Consider the following 18,887-nt stretch of genomic DNA (forward strand, 5'->3'; position numbering starts at 1 on the left):
CCTTTGTCCTAGGTTAATTGGCCATGTAAGCTTTTGCAGGTTTACTTTGTTCCACTGATAAGATGTGTCTGTTGTGGGTTTTTTTGCCAAAACCACTGTTTTGATCCCAGATTGGATTAAGCCCCACCCGAAAGGCCTCCTTTTAGCTTAATTACCTCTGTAAAGGTTCTGTCTCCAAATACAGTCACATTCTGGGGTCCTGGAGGTCAGGGCTTCAATATATGAATTCTGAGGGGACACAACTCAGCCTGTAACAAAATTCGTAATAAAATATTATGTAATTGTTCCGTATTTCAATATATCAACCATAGCGTATGGCTCCATTACCTCAGTGCCTCTCAAAAGTTAGATGCACTTAGGAATGCCCTGGCAATCTTGTCAAAAGTGCAGACTGTGATTCATTAGCTCTGGGAGGGATGTGGATTCTGCAATTCCATCGAGCTTCTAGTGAGACTGATGCTCTCACTGATATCCACACTTTGGACCACAAAATGGACCACGCTTTGGATAGTAGTAAAACACTGCAAGACAGGAAGCAGTCAGATCCTTGTACGCATTGTAATCAAAAGGATTGGATTTGAGGAGCACGTGGGTGGCTCAGTCACTTAAGCATCTGACTTTGGCGCAGGTCATTATCTCCCAGTTTGTGGGTTTCAGTCCAGCATCCGGTTCTGTGCTGACAGCTCAGAACCTGGAGCCTGCTTCAGATTTGGTGTCTCCCTCTCTCTCTCTGCCCCTCCCTCACACTGTCTCTCTCTCTCTCTCAAAAAGAAATAAAAACATTAAAAAAAAAAAAGGATTGGATTTGAGATATAACAGGACCAGAAGATATTCCATGGGAGAAAAACAGAAAAATTAAACAGCAGAGGAACAAATGTGATTCATATTTGAAGATGACAAGAGAAAGCGATTCAAATAAATTAATGATAACATGCCAAGACAACACACTGTCTTCGTGGAGAAGATGAGAAGGTACCATATCCCTGCCAAATGAAGACGTGAATAGTGTTAATGTACCCCATCAGGGCTGTCCGATTTCTAAAACTGCGAATTCGCAAAACACTTTTTTATGCCACTGCATAATTTCAACAATACTACAAGTGATACAACGGGGGGCTTACCATATATCATCAGTGATAACAGATACATTTTTAAAATGGGAAATTATTCAATCAGCACTAACAGCTCCCTTTACAATTTATTTACTGCCAATTTTTTTTTTTTTTTTTTTAGTATTTATAATCATGCATCACATACAGAGGAATCTCAGACTTAGTAAATTATTCAGAGACTATGTCTTTAATTCATTTGGGTTTCCTTGTCCATACCACCTTCTCCAAAATTACAGGGATTTTTTTGTAACTTTTCTTAAAACAACAACAGGGGCGCCTGGGTGGCTCAGTCGGTTGAGCGTCCGACTTCGGCTCAGGTCACGATCTCGCGGTCCGTGAGTTCGAGCCCCGCGTCGGGCTCTGGGCTGATGGCTCAGAGCCTGGAGCCTGCTTCCGATTCTGTGTCTCCCTCTCTCTCTGCCCCTCCCCTGTTCATGCTCTGTCTCTCTCTGTCTCAAAAATAAATAAACGTAAAAAAAAAATTTTTTTTAAAACAACAACAACAACAACAATAAATTCTTCATTATTGGGGCGCCTGGGTGGCTCAGTCAGTTAAGTGTCCAACTTTGACTTAGGGCATGATCTCGCAGTTCACAAGTTTGAGCCCCGCATCAGGCTCTGTGCTGACAGCTCAGAGCCTGGAACCTGCTTCAAACTCTGTGTCTCCCTCTCTCTCTTTGTCCCCCTCGCCCACCCCCACCATGCTCTGTTTCTCTCTCTCTCAAAAAAACAAAAAACAAAAAACAAAACAAAACAAAACAAACTCTTCACTATTAAAACATATCAAATTACCATCGATTTATATTTGTAGCGCGTTGATGCTGGTGGAAGACAGGCAAATCATACAAACTGAAGGTAACTTTCAGTTGTTGTGAGACATTCCCACACCCTACAGAAGGTTTAGCATTCCTGGTTCCCGCTCACTATAAATACTGGTGTTGAATCTTCCAATCCTTGTGAGGGATACAAAGATCTCAACAGATGGCCAAAGCTTATGAGGATGTTGACCGTCACCACATAGATCATCAACTAGACTACACTTTACATCTTGAAGATTTAGTGCAATTGCCAAATGCCTGACTTAAAAACCAAAACATCAAAAATACCAAAGCAGTAAATGCTTCACAGCTATCTTGTAATCCAAAAGTTTCATGCAGAAAGGCCAAGCCCCAGAAAAGCCTGACATATTCACTCAGGGTTTATGAGTGCAAACCTCAGGTAGTTAGTTGGCTAGCCAGTGAGCTCTGAAAGTTCTTCCCTTATAACCAGAAATACAAGAACAACAGCTTCCACTCTTTTTGTAACCTGTTTTACCCGGCTGTGAGCCTCTTTCACTCAGCTGAAAACAACATACCTGGAGACACTTTGTTTAAATTCACCGGCCTGCCAGACTTTGTAGCATATCTTATGGAAAGATAGGGCCGTATTTCATAACATAATTTCCATGCTTAATTACCCTGCCCTGAATGAGGTAACTTCAGGGGACCATCTGTTCAGAAAATAACTGGATGAACACTTCAGAGAAAATATGTGAAAGGGTAATTAATGTGGCAAGCTAAACAACAATAAGACATACAAAAACATATTTGGTTCATTTGGAAGATCTCATCTGACACTTCTTTTTCCATAGCATCTGTATACAATCATGTGATGTCTGTATCAGGCCCTCTAATTTGCAAAGCTGTGGTCTTGCCAACAAATTAGTAAACTCTGGCTTATTTGTCCACGTGGATATTTGACCCTGAGATCAAAAGCTGGATTGATTAGTAGCATCAATAAGTTAACTCCTCATAGCCTGAGTAAATTATGAAAAAAAATATTCTAACAGTGACTTCCTAGATTCACAAGATGCCCTTGTTTTTTAAGTTCATTTATCTATTTTGAGAGACAGAGAGAGGGTTGGGGAGGGGCAGAGACGGAGAGAGGGAGAGAGTGAGAGAGAGAGAGAGAGAGAGAGAGAGAATTTCAAGCAGGCTGTGCACTGTCAGCACAGAGTCCGATCTGGAGCTCAATCTCACGAAACCCTGAGATCATGACTTGATCCAAAATCAAGAGTCAGACGCTTAACTGACGGAGTCACCCGGGTGCCTCACAAGATGCTCTTTTTTAATATAAGTTAAAGCCATGTAATTTTACAATGACTGTCACCAACAGACTTCAGTTTACTCCAGACATTAAAGTAAAAGGGTCACATTTTAATTGTTTGCTACGTCTGATTGTAAGAATCCACCTGTGCCCTGTATATGTAGAATAAAATCTGTAGGACTAAGCCACAATATGCTGACAGTACTTGTCTCTAGAAGCTCGGATTACATGTAGTCTTTGTTCTTTCTATTTTGCTGTTTTTTTTCTAAAATATTTTCAATACGCACATTTTACTTTTATAATCAGAAATACATGAGGGGCGCCTGAGTAGCTCGGTCAGTTGAGCATCCGACTTCAGCCCAGGTGGTGATCTCATGGTTAGTGGGTTTGAGCCCCATGTCGGGTTCACTGCTGTCACTGCAGAGCCTGCTTTGGATCCTCTGTCCCCCTCTGTCTCTGCCCCTCCCCCACTCACACACGCTCTCGCTCTCTCTCTCTCCCAAAAATTAGCATTAAAATAATAATAATAAAAAAAGAAATACATGAAGAACAGTTACTTTAAAAAATATAATGCATTACCAGCAGAATGTTGACCAAGCTGGTTGTTTAAACATGTTTTACTGAATGGAAATAAATACACCCTGTAACAGGAAGTGCTGAGAACATAATGCATTGGAAAGATTAAAACCACAGACAATGCCAAGCATTACCTGGGAAAATGAAGGGCTTAGATATTGGGCAGATAAAGTATCTGGCGTGGCGCCTAGGTGGCTCAGTCGGTTAAGCACCTGACTTCGGCTGGGGTCATGATCTCACAGTTTGTGAGTTGGAGCCCCGTGTCAGGCTCTGTGCTGACAGCTCGAAGCCTAGAGCCTGCTTCGGATTCTGTGTCTCCCTCTCTCTGTCGCTCCCTGACTTGCGCTCTGTTTCTCTCTCTCTCAAAAAAAAATAATAATAATAATAATAAACATAAAAAAATATATATCTGGCAATAAAAGTCATAATGCAGCATTTAAACAAAACCTTTACTATTACGAATTAAGTTTAGGAGTGCCTGGCTAGCTCAGTTGGTAAAGCATGTGATGCTTGATATCAAGGTTGTGACTTCAAGCCCCATGTTGGGTACAGAGATTATTAAAAATAAAAATCTTAAAAAAAACAAATTAAGCTGAAAACTGAAGGGGAATGGGGGTGCTGAAGGAACCTAAGGACCCTCTGCGATGAGACAGAAGCTCCAATGTCAGATTCATCTCCTTAGAATGCTACCGACCTTCAAAGACCATTTTAAACGAGGCTTTCAGTCCCAGCCTCCTGTACTTTCAGAGTAGGGTACTGGCATCTTGCTTACCCCACCTACGTTATCCTATTTAGTTATTCTGGAACAAATTCAAAGGTTTTCCTCCCCGATTCCCCCTTCAGGGCTCAGGAACCCATAGCCCTGCTGTTGGAAACGTTGACAACAATTGGCATCAGCTGCTGGGAGCTGCCTCTCCCAAGATTACGTCCCTCCCAGATGGTAGCCCCGGGCCAACGACTGGATACTGAGGTTTCCTTGCCTCAGCTGGGGACAATGCCGAAGAATTAAACCAGCTCCGGAGTCCCCCACACAACTGCAGGGCAGGCCAAGGCTTCAGCTGCAACTTACGAGGTGGGTCATCTCCCTCTAGTCGACTCCGCCTTCTCTGCTCCCCGGCAGGTGTTTTTCCTGAGAGCCCTCCCTAGTAAACCTTCTGCACTCATTTTTGTTTCAGTGTCTATTTCCAGAAAACCGCATCCAAAATTGTTGGCAAACGGCCACCTGGGTGGCTGGGTCGGTTGAGCGTCTGACTCTTGATTTCGGCTCCGGTCATGATCCCAGGGTTGTGGGATGGCACCCCAAGTTGGGCTCTGTGCTAAGCATGCAGCCTGCTTGGGATTCTCTCTCTCTCTCTCTCTCTCTCTCTCTCTCTCTCTCTCTCTCTCTCCCAATGCCCCTCTCCCCACCACTTATATGCTTTAGGTCTCTTTCTCTCATAAATGAGTAAATAAATAAATAAAATTGTTGCTTAAAAAGCTCCTTCCCACAATTATTCTCCAGCCACCCACTTGCTTTCCAAAGGCAATCATATTTATCAGTTTGCCATACGTACTTGCAGAGATATTTCATGTAGTTATAAATATACATGCATATGAAAGCTTAAAAAACAAACCATTCTTCACTTTGCTTTTTTCTTTTAATGATATATTTATCTCTTAATAGTATGTTTTGCAAGGCTGCCTTATTATTTTTAATGGATGCTTCCTATGGAGTTACCACAATTTATTTAACCATTACTCTATTATTATTGCATATAGAAATTGTGTCCAATTTTTTTTAATACGTGCCACACTGTAACATACAACTCTGTGTGTGTATCTTTTCATAAATATGTGATTACATGTCTAACATACAGAGCCAGAAGTCAAATTGCTTGGTCAGAGATACGCATTTAAAATATTGATTGATTTGCTAAATTTGCCCTTCATAGAAGTTGATTCTGAGAAGGTTTATTCTCTGAGTTATTTACGTTCTTGATCTTTATCAATCTGGTAAGGAGGAAATCATCTAATGATAGCTTTAACTTGCTATTATGAGTCATACTGACTGTCTTACATTTAAAAAGCATCTAGAGGGGGCTCTTTTTTCATGAACTGTCTGTTCTTATTCATTGTTAATTTTTCTTTTGGGTTTTTATCATTGTTTCTCATCTTTTTGTAGGAGCTCTTTGACTATTAGGAAACAGTATTATAGTATGAGCTACAAATATGATTTCATGGTTTGTCACTTGCATTTGACTTTGCTTTTGGTGGTTTCTGTCATGCTAATTTTTAAAATGTAGTTTAATATCACTTGTGTATGGTTTCTGAGAAAGCCTCTGAGATAAAACCCAGGGTGTGCTAACAAGGAACATTCTCATTAAAACTGTGGATGAGACCAAAACTATTTGCCATTATCACCAAAATTTCTCCAAAGAAGACAGGCAGATGGCCAACAGACACATGAAAAAATGCTCATCATCACTTACCACCAGGGAAATGAGAATCAAAACTGGAATGAGGGGTACCTGGGTGGCTCAGTCGATTAAGCATCTAACTTAGGCTCAGGTCGTGCTCTCACCATTCATGAGTTCGAGTCCTACACCGGGTGAGCTTAAGCCCTGCTTCAGTTTCTCTCTCTCTCTCTCTCTCTCTCTCTCCCTCTCTCTCTCTGTCCCTCACTCACTTGCACCCTCTCCCTCTAAAAAAAACAAAAACAAAAACAAAAAACACTGCAATAAACTATCACCTCACGTCTGTCAGAATGGCTAAAATTAACGACTCAGGAAACAACAGATGTTGGCCAGATGTGGAGAAAAGGGAACCTTTGTACCTTTGTGCCCTGTTGGCGGGAATGCAAGCCAGTGCAGCCAATCTCAGTATGGAGATTCCACAAAAAAGTTAAAAATAGAACTGCCCTACAACCTAGTAGTTGTGCCAGTAGGTATTTACCCAAACCAAAAACACTAATTCAAAGGGATATATACACCCCTATGTTTTTTTGTAGCATTATTTACTATAGCCACACTACAGAAACAGTCCAAATGTCCATCGACAGATGAATGGATAAAGAAGATGCGGTGTATATATACAATGAAATATTGTTCAGACATAAAAAAGAATGAAATCTTGCCGTTTGCAATGACGTGGATGGGGCTAGATAGTATGGTGCTGAGAAATAAGTCACAGTAAGACAAATACTACATATTTCATTCATATGTAGAATATAAGAAACAAAACAAATGAGCAAAGAAAAAAACAAAGAGAGAGAGAGAAACACATCCCACATTCAACCCATCAGCAGTTCTTATTCTTATTTATTTATTTATTTATGTTTATTTATTTTTGAGAGAGAGAGACAGTGCGAGTCGGGGAGGCACATAGAGAGGAGACACATAATCCGAAGCAGGTTCCAGGCTCTGAGCAATCAGCACAGAGCCTGATGCGGGGCTCAAGCCCACAAACCGTGAGATCAAGACCTGATCTAAAGTTGGGCACTTAATCGACTGAGCCACCCAGGCACCCCAGAAGCTCTATTTTTAAAAAATCTCTAGAATCTGACCTCTTTTCAAAACCTTCACCATTATGCTGGTCCAAGTCACCATCATAGTTTATCACAAAGTCTCCTAAATGGTTTCCCTGCTTCTACCCTGGCCTGCACAGTTTACTTTCAAGTAGTTAGATCTTTTAAAAATATAGCAGAGATCACTGACCCCCTCTACTCAGTGCCCTGCATTGTCTCCAGCTATTTGGTTTAGGGTAAAAGCCAAAGTCTTTCCAACGGCTTTTAGTCTACTAAGACCCTCCAACCTTGTCTCCTCCCACACAGTGCCTGACTCACTCTGTAATCTTTGCTATTTATTACTAGAACACTATAAGTTCCTGCCTCAGGGCCTTTGCAGGCCTTGTGACTATCTTTAGAATGCTCAGTAGCAGCCACAAGTTCATTTTCACCCCTTTTAGTATTTTGCTCAAATGTCACTTTCTCAGTGGGACCTTCTGTGATCACCATGTTTCAACTCCCCCCCCCCCCCCCCGCCTTTCCAACCACTTCTGATATTCCTCTGATATTCCCCTTCCTACTCCATAGTTCACATCTCATATGACACTCTAAATATGTTGCTTATTTATTTATGTATTTATTTAATATCTTTATACCCTAGCACTGCCACCTCCCATTTAAGCTCCATGAGGGCAGGAACCTATTCCTGTTGGGTTCAATTTTACATCCTTTACCATAGAACAGTGTCTGTCAGATATGTATGATGGGACGGGTCTTGAATTGTACCTGAGGGATTCCATTTCCTAATTTGATTCCACAACAGCGTACTGCAGAGTAGCTATGTGGATGATGGCTCTGCATTTGGAGCAGTAGGAAAAAACAAAAAGCAAAAACAAAACAAACCCAGACCCTACTCATAGGGAAAAAGTTTCAAAGAAGAATCAAGGCAGAGTATTAAAAAAGGCACATATGTAAGAAAGCTTAAGTTTTCTCAGGTAGTTAGTTATATTTGAGTTGGATGTGTGAAATAGATACTGGGAAGTTAAAGCTGGAAAATGCAAATTTGAGCTTCGTTTTAAGAGATTCTGGGGTTGGGTTGTGCGGATTTAGACGTGCAAATGCAATAGGAAACCATGGTCAAGAATTGAGCAGAACTTGATATGATGGGAAATGGGCTTTAAATGCTTCATCTGGGGCGCCTGGGTGGCGCAGTCAGTTAAGCGTCCGACTTCAGCCAGGTCACAATCACGCAGTCCGTGAGTTCGAGCCCCGCGTCAGGCTCTGGGCTGATGGCTCGGAGCCTGGAGCCTGTTTCCGATTCTGTGTCTCCCTCTCTCTCTGCCCCTCCCCCATTCATGCTCTGTCTCTCTCTGTCCCAAAAATAAATAAAAAACGTTGAAAAAAAAAAAAGAAAATTTAAATGCTTCATCTGCCAGTATGTCTAAGATGGGGCTGAAAGACTGTAGTCTCACGCTACCGTGTCAGTGACAGGGCCTGAGGTCAGTGATGGTGGCCTTAGAATGGAATGACATGAGAAACCCTGTGTATGTTGAATAATCGTAAACTTGCACATGATTGGCTATAGAAGGTAAAAGGGGGTGGGGGTCAGATGGTGCTGAGATTTTAAGCCCAGGTGATGCTTAAAGCATGTTCTAGAAGCTTTATGGAACCAGGTCTTGGATCCTTCAACACGTCCTTTAGTGGTGTGGTGTATTTGTATGTACTGAAACTTGTGATTACTCCAGAGGTCCTCAATGGAGAAAGCCAGCAATGCCTTACGTCCAGGTGCTTAAGGAAATAGCTGTGCCCTTTATACTAGTAACAGGAGTGTAAGGAATAAACAGCCCAACACAGGGAAGCCAGGTCTGTAGAGGGTTGAGTAGTGCCAAACCCTTGGTAAAGAGGCTGAGAAGATCGTCTGCCTTTTCTTTTCCTTTAAGTGTTTTCATGGAATGTCATTGCTCGAGCCGTAGTGAACCCCTAGAATGGGACACAATTTACCTCTTGGGGAAAGTGTAATCCCAAGCATGAATTGAATCCAGCCTCCAACCTCTGAGGATTGGTCCTCATCCTCACCTGTGGGAAAATCAGCCGCATGAGAATCTGCATATTATGCAAAAGGTAAGACAAAGGCAGTCTAATAAAAGGTGAGAGAAAGCCCCAGATATTTTCTGACACCTTCCTTATATATGCTTGGCCTAAGTTTCTTACACAAACATCAAGAGACTAGTTAAATGCCCCACCCAATACAAAAATTAAAAAAAAAAAAAAAAAAGAAGAGAAAGAAAAAGAAAATCTATGTGATTCAGAGACACAGAATGTTAGAAGACTTTTTAAGTTTTATTTATTTATTTTGAGAGAGACAGAGACAGCGTGGGGGGAGGAGGGGTAGAGAGAGAGAGGGAGAGAGAGAATCCCAAGCAGACTCCGCACTGTCAGTGCAGAGCCCAATGCACGGCTCGAACCCATGAAACCATGAGAGTTGGATGCTTAACCGCCTGAGCCACCCAGCCACCCCAGAAGACTTTATTTTTTTATGTTTATTTATTTTTGAGAAAGAGAGACACAGAGTGCGAGTGGGAGAGGGGCAGAGAGAGGGAGACACAGATTCTGAAGCCGGCTCCAGGCCCTGAGCTGTAAGCACAGGGCTCAAACTCAAGAGCCATGAGATCATGACGTGAGCCAAAGTCAGATGCTTAGCCAACTGAGCCACCCAGGTGCCCCCAGAATGTTAGAAGACTTTATATTTACCAGGATAAAAGATTTATCTATAATTCCTTGTGGAAATTTTTCTTTAATAATTTTGTGCCTTCTAAATGACTTTCTTTAGGTTTGTTATATTTTAAAAAAATGATTACTGAAACCTGTAAACAAAATCTTATTGGAACATAGCCATGCCTATTTGTTTATAAAGGAAACAAATCTTCATTCAGCCTATAAGCTTAATGTTGGATTAATTCTCAACATGGGCCTATATGTCATTGCCACGGTCATGGCCGAGTGCCCTGGAGTGTTTCTCGGCCTTGCCAAATACGGCCATTTCCCATTGGACTCACTTGGCCCTGTTTCCCCCTGCTCTGAAACAAATCTTCCCCAATTATGCCTTAATTGAATGGAGTATTTGAGCTATTTGAGACAACTTGACTACCTAGAGCCAAAAGCGAAGAACCTAGTGTCTTTGACTCATCTCCAAATTTTGAAGTCCAATAATAAAAGACACTCTGTGATTAAAAAGTTTATTATAGGTTAAGTTTAATGCAGTATTAATGCACTAAAGTCCTGTGCTCCCACTCCGCCCCCGGCTTATAAAAAGCTGACGCTGTATATTTCTTGAAGAGATTTGATTTTAATACAATATAGAGGATCAGTAAATATAAGCGCTAGAAGGGATCTAAGAGGTCATATTGTACATTTAATATTTAATTTGTATTTTTCAGATGATGAAACTGAGGTTTGGAGAGGTAAAGCCATATTTTACAGGACCCTGTCACAGGCTGGGAGAGGAGCTTGGAACTGGAATCCAGTTCATCTGATCCAGTGATTTTGAACTTTACCGTGTTTACTACAGAATAATTAAGGGATACTGTTCAATAAAGTAAACCTCAAGTGAAATAACTCATCATGCAGCCATTTTTCAAGGAAATGTACCAGAGAATCTGTATCAGAATTGACCTTGGAAACATCCAGTTCAACGTCCTAGTATTTCAGGAATCCCCTTAGAGTTCACAGGTAAAGAGTATATTAGAATAATGCCAGCTGCTATAATGAAACAACCCACAAAGTTTAATGGCTGAACAGAATTAAAGTTTACTTCTCATTTAACAATATAAGTATGACTAATTGGGGGCAGTCTTCCACAAGGTAACTCGGATACCCAGACTCCTTGGATCTGATGGCCTCCCTACTGTAGGGTCATCTATGTGCCGGAGGAGGATGAGGGAAAGAAGAAACAGAAAAGACATCTTAATCTTGGTCTTGAGAGAATATGCCTTACCTCCTCTCACATTCCATCGGTTAGAGCCCTTCATATGGGGGCGCCTGAGTGTTTCAGTCTGGCAGGCACCCGACTCTTGGTTTCAGCTCAGCTCATAATCTCACGGTTTCTGCGTAGGTTCCAGCCCCAGGTCAGGCTCTGTGCTGTCAGCGCGGAGCCTACTTGGGAATCTCTCTCTCTCTGTCTCTGTCCCTCTCTCTCTCTCTGTCCCTCCCCCACTCTAAATAAATAAATAAATAAATCTTCATATGGCCCCGTCTAGTTGCAAGACAGGCTGGGAAATGTAGTCCATGGCTGGACAGCACCTCTGTGTACTGTAGAAGTGGGAGTATAGATGTTTAGAGAACCTCCCTGAAGTGAAAGGTCTGGGCCTATATTTCTGCATCAGTCAGTAAGTCATTGACTCCAGGCAATACCTTGGGTGGGAAGTGGCTTAACCTCCCAGTCATCTGTGACTTAGACAGTTTCCTTCAGCCAAATGCAAGTCTTGGGGCAGAGCATAGGTGTGAGGCATTAGCAGCCAACACTGGCACTCCAGCCTGTAAAGGGGATTTAAAGTTCTTTTTTTTTTTTTTTTGAGAGAGAGAGAGAGAGAGAGAGTACGTGTGTGCAGGAGGGGGAGGGGCAGAAGAGAGAAAAAGAGAGAGCGCATGCACACATGCGGAGGCGGAGGGGCAGAGAGGGGGAGAGAGAGAATACCGGTGTGTACGCTCAGGAGGGGAAGGGGCACAGAGAAAGAATCCCAAGCAGGCTTCACACCATGAGCACAGAGCCCGGGGTGGGGGGGGGGGGGGGGCGCCAAACCCATGAACTGTGGGATCAGAACCTGAGCCGAAATCAAGAGTCAACCGACTGAGCCACCCAGATGCCGCTGTAAAGGGGATTTAACAAGACACCAGGAGCATCTGCTCCTCTCCACCCTTTGTACCACTCAGAGCCGATTGTTCCCCATGTTAATGTCACTCTGTTTGGTTGCAGGTCCTGCAGGATTCTGGGTCGTACGATTTCTGGTTACTTATAAAAGGAGGCTTTCTGGAACATACTACCGCCCTAACTGTAGCACGTGATCCACAGTTGATGATAAATACAATTATGCGCAGGATGAATTGTTGTTCTTTCTAGCATGAAGGGGGTCTGATAGGATCCTTTAGCCACCAAGTAGCTGGGTGGTTTTCTCAAGGGGTTGTACCGTGTGGAGAGCTCCAGTGCTCTTTATTCCTGGTGGGTGGATATGTGGCAGTGGCAATAGCTAGATCAGCCTTGAGGGGAGGCAGCCCACGCTGTTGAACTCACCCGTAAACCCCACTGCTGCCACCACGGCTCCCCTGTTCATAAGCCAGTTGTGCAAAGGCTTGTGTGGCTGAGGATGGAAGCTCTCTGGCATCTGCTGAGTGAGTCTTCCTGTCGCTTGGTCAGTTACTGCCTTGTCTGTAATAGATAAGATCTGGTGAACATTCGCTAGCACTTCTCGCCTCCTCCCGCTGATTCATTCACATGCTTGCCTCTAGACCTACTTCTTCATGATTTTTTTTTTTAAGTTTGTTTGTTTATTTAGAGAGAGCATGAATGAGGGAAGGGCAGAGAGAAGGAGAGAGAGAAAATCCCAAGCAGGCTCTGCACTGTCAGTATGGAGCCCAATGCAGGACCCCAATCCACAAACCACAAGATCACAGACCTGAGCTGAAACCAAGAGTTGGAGGCTTAACCAGCTGAGCCACCCAGGTGCTCCTTCATGATTTTCTAATCTTGCTCTTTGCTAGGCCACTACCTGACCCGCCAGGCCGTTTGCCCCTGCCCGTGAATTTCCACATAAACTTTTGGGGGGGGGGGCATTTTCTCTCCATACAAAGTAGGTGACCGGGAGCACCAAAGCAGATACCTGCTGGCAGAATTTGTTTCCACCCCTGTCTTTTAGCCCAGATGGGCTGTAGTAGTAGCTGTCTATTTTCAACCTTTGTTAACATGCCAAGATGAGGATTTGTCCTCCTCCATCCATTGGTCTTGGGGAAACTTCAAGAAGCTATGAGCTTAAGGAAAAGTCCACGTAAGAGAAGCGAGAGGTATGCCATCTGAAGTACTTGTTGGTACAGCTTACCTACAATTTGGGGACCTGCGTGAGTCCTGTCTCAACACACACTGTTTCCTTCTTATAATGGAATGCTGCTGGGGTCCCCGGTCTTATGTCGGAACAAGCTTTGCCCAGGGTGGGCAGCTCTCATTGCGTAATTGCCTGATGTCTCGTAATTAAGAGTCTCTTCCGGGTCCCAACAGTGTGTCAGAAGCTCCCATTCGAAGCTTCTCAGAGAAGTGCCTAGTTCTCTGCTGCAGGTGGCATGGCCTTGCCCAAGTACCCTGCAACGGTCACCTTTGGGCTTCCTGAGTATTTCACACAGCATTTTTATTTACCACGGATCAACCTCATACCCTAGAATCCTTTGGGTCATATGGCCCAGGTAGCACTGTTTCTTATACTCTAACCTGGATCCACGACAGGGCTCTCTTCTGCTCTGAGTCCCAGTTAAACTGGTGCTAGACCAGAGCAGTGTTTCCCAGATGTGATAAATACTGCCTCCAAAATGCCTGTATGTTCTGTGCCTTTTTTAGTGGCAAGAGGCACAAGGTGCAATTTCTTATCCTTCAGCAGAGAAAAGATGTCCTGGTAAGCCCCAGAAGGCTATGCCTCTAAAAATGTTTACTTTGTGGGGGCGCCTGGGTAGCTCAGTCGGTGAAACGACTGACTTGATTTTGGCTCAGGTCATGATCTCACAGTCCATGAGTTCGAGGCCCACATCGGGGTCTGTGCTGACAGTGTGGAGCCTGCTCGGGATTCTCCTTCTCTCTGCCCCTCCACCACTCGCTCTCACTCCCTCTCTAAAGATAAATAATCAAGCTTAAAAAAAAAAAGTTTATTTTGTGGCAGACTTCTTCATCTTTTTTAGTTTTTATCTTCCAGCCTCTGAAGGGCTTGTGTGTTGCCAGCATTCCCGACCACTTGCCATTTCCTTGTTATCAGATTCACTTAACACGCTATCGATATGACTGACCAGTGTGATATTCTGTGGACCATCCACATGATCGAGGTCCCTTTGGATTACATTATGACAGAGCCTAGGTGCAATAAAATTGGCCTGAGGCAAAGTTGCAGGTGTATACTATGATCCACTCTTTCTAAATGCCAACTCTTTCTGACCCACCTTTCTGATGGGCATAGAAAAGAAGTATTTGCCACACCACATACCAAAAGCTATATTAATTTGTTTTAGTAAAGGTATCACATTCAGTCAAGCAACTTTGATTGGGGCTGCTATTTGCTTGAGTTTCTGGTAATCCAAGTCATGGGCCACAATTCATTTACTTTTCGGAGGGGACAAGCTTGAATTGCATGGCAGTTACGTGGGAACTATTGTCTCCGTATCTCTTACCTCCTTGAGGATGCTACTGACCCCTACCATTTCACCTAGGATACAGTGTTGTTTTCACATTACGGCAGTTTATTTCCTTGCTTTTAATTTATTTTTATTTTTAAAATTTTTTTTGAAAATTTTATTTATTTATTTTTGAGAGAGAGGCAGAGAGAGTGAGTGGAGGAGGGGCAGAGAGAGAGGGAGACAGAGAATCCCAAGCAGGCTCTGTGCTATCAGCACGGAGCCCGATGTGGGGCTCAAACTCACACACCGTGAGATCATGACCTGAGCTGAAACTAAGAGTTGGACTCTTAACCAACTGAGCCACCCAGCGCCCTGCTTGCTTTTTATTTTTAACTTTTGATTTTGAAATAACTACAGACTCAGAAGTTGCAAAAATAATACAAGCAGTCCTGTGTCCCAAGCCTCTCCTGTTTTCCCCAAACATGTTAAATATTTGCAAGCATCCTTGCACAACTGAACGCATTCTCTTCTACCTGTATTTTTTCCCAGTTGCTACAGGTAAAAATCTCAGCAAAGGCCCGGCTCCAGCAAGTTAAAGGCTAACGTTTTTTTTACCCACTGACCATGATGGGGTTTCACACTGCCATCTAGTGGTTGATTTTCCCAATCCCAAATTCTAGATCTACTCCACTTCTGCACCAACTAGCTTAGATTATGTTCCCGGTGAACAGAGCCAAGGGTGGGAATTCCCGTTTCAGTGATCTTAAGGAGAGTGGGAAAAGTAGCATACAGCAGGGGATGAAGTTTGGCAATTACACGTCCTTAGGAAGGAGTCTAGTCTCAGCCTGATCCCATGGGAAGCCCTGAATCGTGAACTGCACCAAAAAGCTGTCCCACCCAGAGGTGAGGAGGCTGGTGTCCCTCCATCACTTGGCCACGTCCCTCCCCTGGGTGGGAGGATGTCATCTTCGGCCATCGTCTCCAGGACCACCACTAGGTGAGGAGGCTCCTGTCAGCCAGGGGCAATCTTTCATAAAAGAACAAAGCCCTGAGCCTTGAGCAGCCAACACCCACAGCATCTGGGGGATGAACACACAGCCCGTTAAGAGGGATATGGGCAGACCACCCAACAGCATCCACTGTACCTCCCTAAGAAGAGGAGAGTCACTTTATGGGGTGCCTAGATGGCTCAGTTGGTTAAGCATCCGATTCTTGATTTCGGCTCAGGTCATGATCTCACGGTTTTGTGAGTTTGAGCCCCCTATGGGGCTCCATGCTGACAGGGTGGAGCCTGCTTGGGATTTTCCCTCTCTCCCTCTCTCTCTCTGCCCCTCCCCCAATCACACTGTTTCTGTCTCTCAAAATAAATAACCTAAAAAAAAAAGAAAGAAAAAAACAGAGGATTGTCTCTTTAAAAACTGAATAATGAGAAGGAGTGAGCCGTGTGAAGCTCTTGGGAAGAGCATCCCAGGTAGTTCTGAGATGGGGGCCAACTTGGCATGTTTGAAATACAGAAAGAAGCCCCATGTGAGCAGAGTGTGGTGACAGACGCGGGGAAGGGAGAGACGGTGCTTGCACATCTCCCAGAGCAGCTGGACAAAGGGTTTTTACTCTGATTACTGCTTCCTTGAGACACGTCATATCTCTGAAGCGTGGTGGTAACTTACTTGTTTTCTGATAAATAAATAACTCGCTCCAGGAATGACTTCTTTTTAATAACTGGAGAAGTGACAGCTGAGTGATTCTCAATGAGGAAATCGGAGCTAGCGACACCGTTAGAAAGGTTTTTCCTGCTTTCATTAAAAACGCACACTCACACATCACCTCAGACCTTTTTTCCAATGCATCAGATCTTAGATATCTCCCCCTTCATGAATTTTCATAAGGTAACAAAGCGGGTCGGATCTTGACCTTGGGTGCCTTATCTATTCCTTCCTAATTAAGCTGTACTTAAATGAACCGTCTCTGAAAGGGAAAACAGATTAGTCACACTACATGGCTTTTAAAAAAATACTTCACCATTAAAAAAAGCACTTTTTGCTGCTTCCTATACCACACGTTGATTTTTTTCCTCTCTGTATGACCTGTTTTCCTCTCTGTGTTATTATCTGTTTTTTTAATTTTACAACTTTTTGTGGAGGTTAAAATGGCTCTCCCTAATACTGCCTTACCGACCTCATTTATAAAGGTAACTACTAAGTGCAACGAAACTCTTCCTGTACAGGTCTATCCTGTCTCCACGTGCACAAGCCTCTCTTGTGCACATGATTCGCACTAATAATAATCTGTCGAGAGGGAGCCCCCTATTTTCCATGCACATTGCTTTGATCCTAATCTGGGCCTTCGCACCTGGATGTATTTCCAAACAAATGTCCTTATTCTCTTAATCTCCCATCCATCCTTGGAACTATTGACAGATTCATTTTTCTAAAACCCTATTTTGATCATTAACATAACTCTCCATAGTAATCTGTTTTACTCACTCGTTTGAGGATTTAAAGTCCTCAATAAGCTGAATCCCTTTTCCTACGATTACCTTCTTTTATTTCCCAAGAGAAAACTCCTGCTCTGCCCAGGATATTCTCACCATCCTGCAAATACAATGGCTTTTTCCTTCCTTGTTGCCTCTGTTCATATTTCCCCACATGTAGAAACTTCTTTCCAGTACTTATCTGCTCACATCTCACCCATGATTCAAACCCTCTGCATCTCCTGTAAACAGAAACAGTTAGGGGTGCCCAGAAACAGAAGCTTTCTTGCAACGAGACAAGTCATTTTAGGGGCATTGGGTGGCTCAGTTGGTTAAGTGTCCAACTTCGGCTCAGGTCATAATCTCATGGCTCATGGGTTTAAGCCCCGCATCAGGCTCTGTGCTGTGCCTGGAGCCTGCTTTGGATTCTGTGTCTCCCTTGCTCTGTGCTCCTCCTCTGCTCACACTCTGTGTCTCTCTCAAAACTAAATAAGCATTAAAAAATTTTTTTTAAAACGTCATTTTAGGCTGCCAGCCATCATGTGAAAGAATGTAAGAACCGTGACCTTGACCTGGACTCAGACACCTTAAAATGCCTTTTGCCCCATTTCCATGCTGCATTCTCCATTGTGCAAGTTCCTTCGTGAATCTATATGCAACTTTAGCTTAAAACTTCCCCAGTTGTGTTGTTCGGGGGGATGCTGCTTTGGGAAAGATATCTGGTGTTCTCCTTTACTTACTGGTGAACCCAAACCCTTCCTTTTCCTATTCCTTGCTGAGATTGTATCTTTTGGCTCTATACTCATCAAGTGGCAAACCCAATTTTGGGTAACACTCCTGGAATTTGTCCTGATTCCTTTCACTCTCTAAAGCTTCTCTCTCCTCTGAAAGGTAGCATGAGTCAAGGACTGGTCACCTAGCAACCAGGATAAAATGCACATGCAATTGTTTAGGAAGATTCCAGGGCAACCATGATCTTTGCCTTCCAATATCAGGATGGCAACGAGCCTTGCTGTGGTTGCCCATAATTATTTTAACTCCCCAGGAAGACCAAAAGGATGAACAAGTTTGTTATTCCGAGCAACCAAAGAACAGAATACTCACAACTCATTGCTGGGGGAATCAAGCATGTTCTAGGTGACTCCACAGCAAGAAGACTCCTGGAAGCTGATGCCAACTGTCCCTGGACTTCACACCATGTGCCTTCTCCCCTCGCTGATGTTGGTTGCTTCTGTCTTTCTATTGTAGTAAATCACAGCCGTGAGTATAACTATACACTGAGTTTTGTGAGTCCCTCCTAATGAAGCCCTGGACTTGTAAGTGCTCTGGGGACCCTCCAGCATGCAAGTCAAAGGACAGTTACTGGAAGAATGGACAAACAAATATGGTAGATCCATATGGTGGAATACTCTTCAGCAGTAAAGAACAATAAACTACTGATACGTGCAAAACATTGGATGGATCTCAACAGTATTCCACCTAGAAAAGCCAATGTCAAAGGGTTGCACACTGTAGGATTCTATTACTATGACATTCATGAAGTGACAAAATTATAGTGTTGGAACACAGATCAATAGTAGTAGATCCAGGGGAAAGACGTGACTATCAATAGGTGACGTGAGAGAGTTTCTTTGTGGTAATGAAACCGCCCTGCGTGCTAGTGGGTCATGATGGTGAGTTGAATCTATACTTTTGATAACATTTCACAGAGCTATATACTCCTCCCTGCCCCCCAAAAAAGAGTGCATGTAAGAACTGGTGAAGTCCAAATAAATTCTGTATCTCTGCACCTGAATGAATA

At 43.3% G+C, this 18,887-nt stretch overlaps 1 long non-coding RNA gene across 1 annotated transcript; it reads right to left on the reverse strand.

The window, feature by feature from the left end:
• Positions 1 to 111: 111 nt before the first annotated feature.
• Positions 112 to 18,301, reverse strand: LOC144615704 (uncharacterized). Its single transcript, XR_013554189.2, has 4 exons — positions 18,191 to 18,301; positions 12,542 to 12,676; positions 9,256 to 9,330; positions 112 to 248 (listed from the first exon to the last, which is right to left on the reverse strand). It is a non-coding gene; the product is annotated as an uncharacterized LOC144615704 (long non-coding RNA).
• Between the last annotated feature and the right edge of the window lie 586 nt (positions 18,302 to 18,887).

Source organism: Panthera onca, chromosome A1 (genome assembly GCF_046562875.1).
Source record: "Panthera onca isolate mPanOnc1 chromosome A1, mPanOnc1 haplotype 2, whole genome shotgun sequence".
Lineage (NCBI taxonomy): Eukaryota > Metazoa > Chordata > Mammalia > Carnivora > Felidae > Panthera > Panthera onca.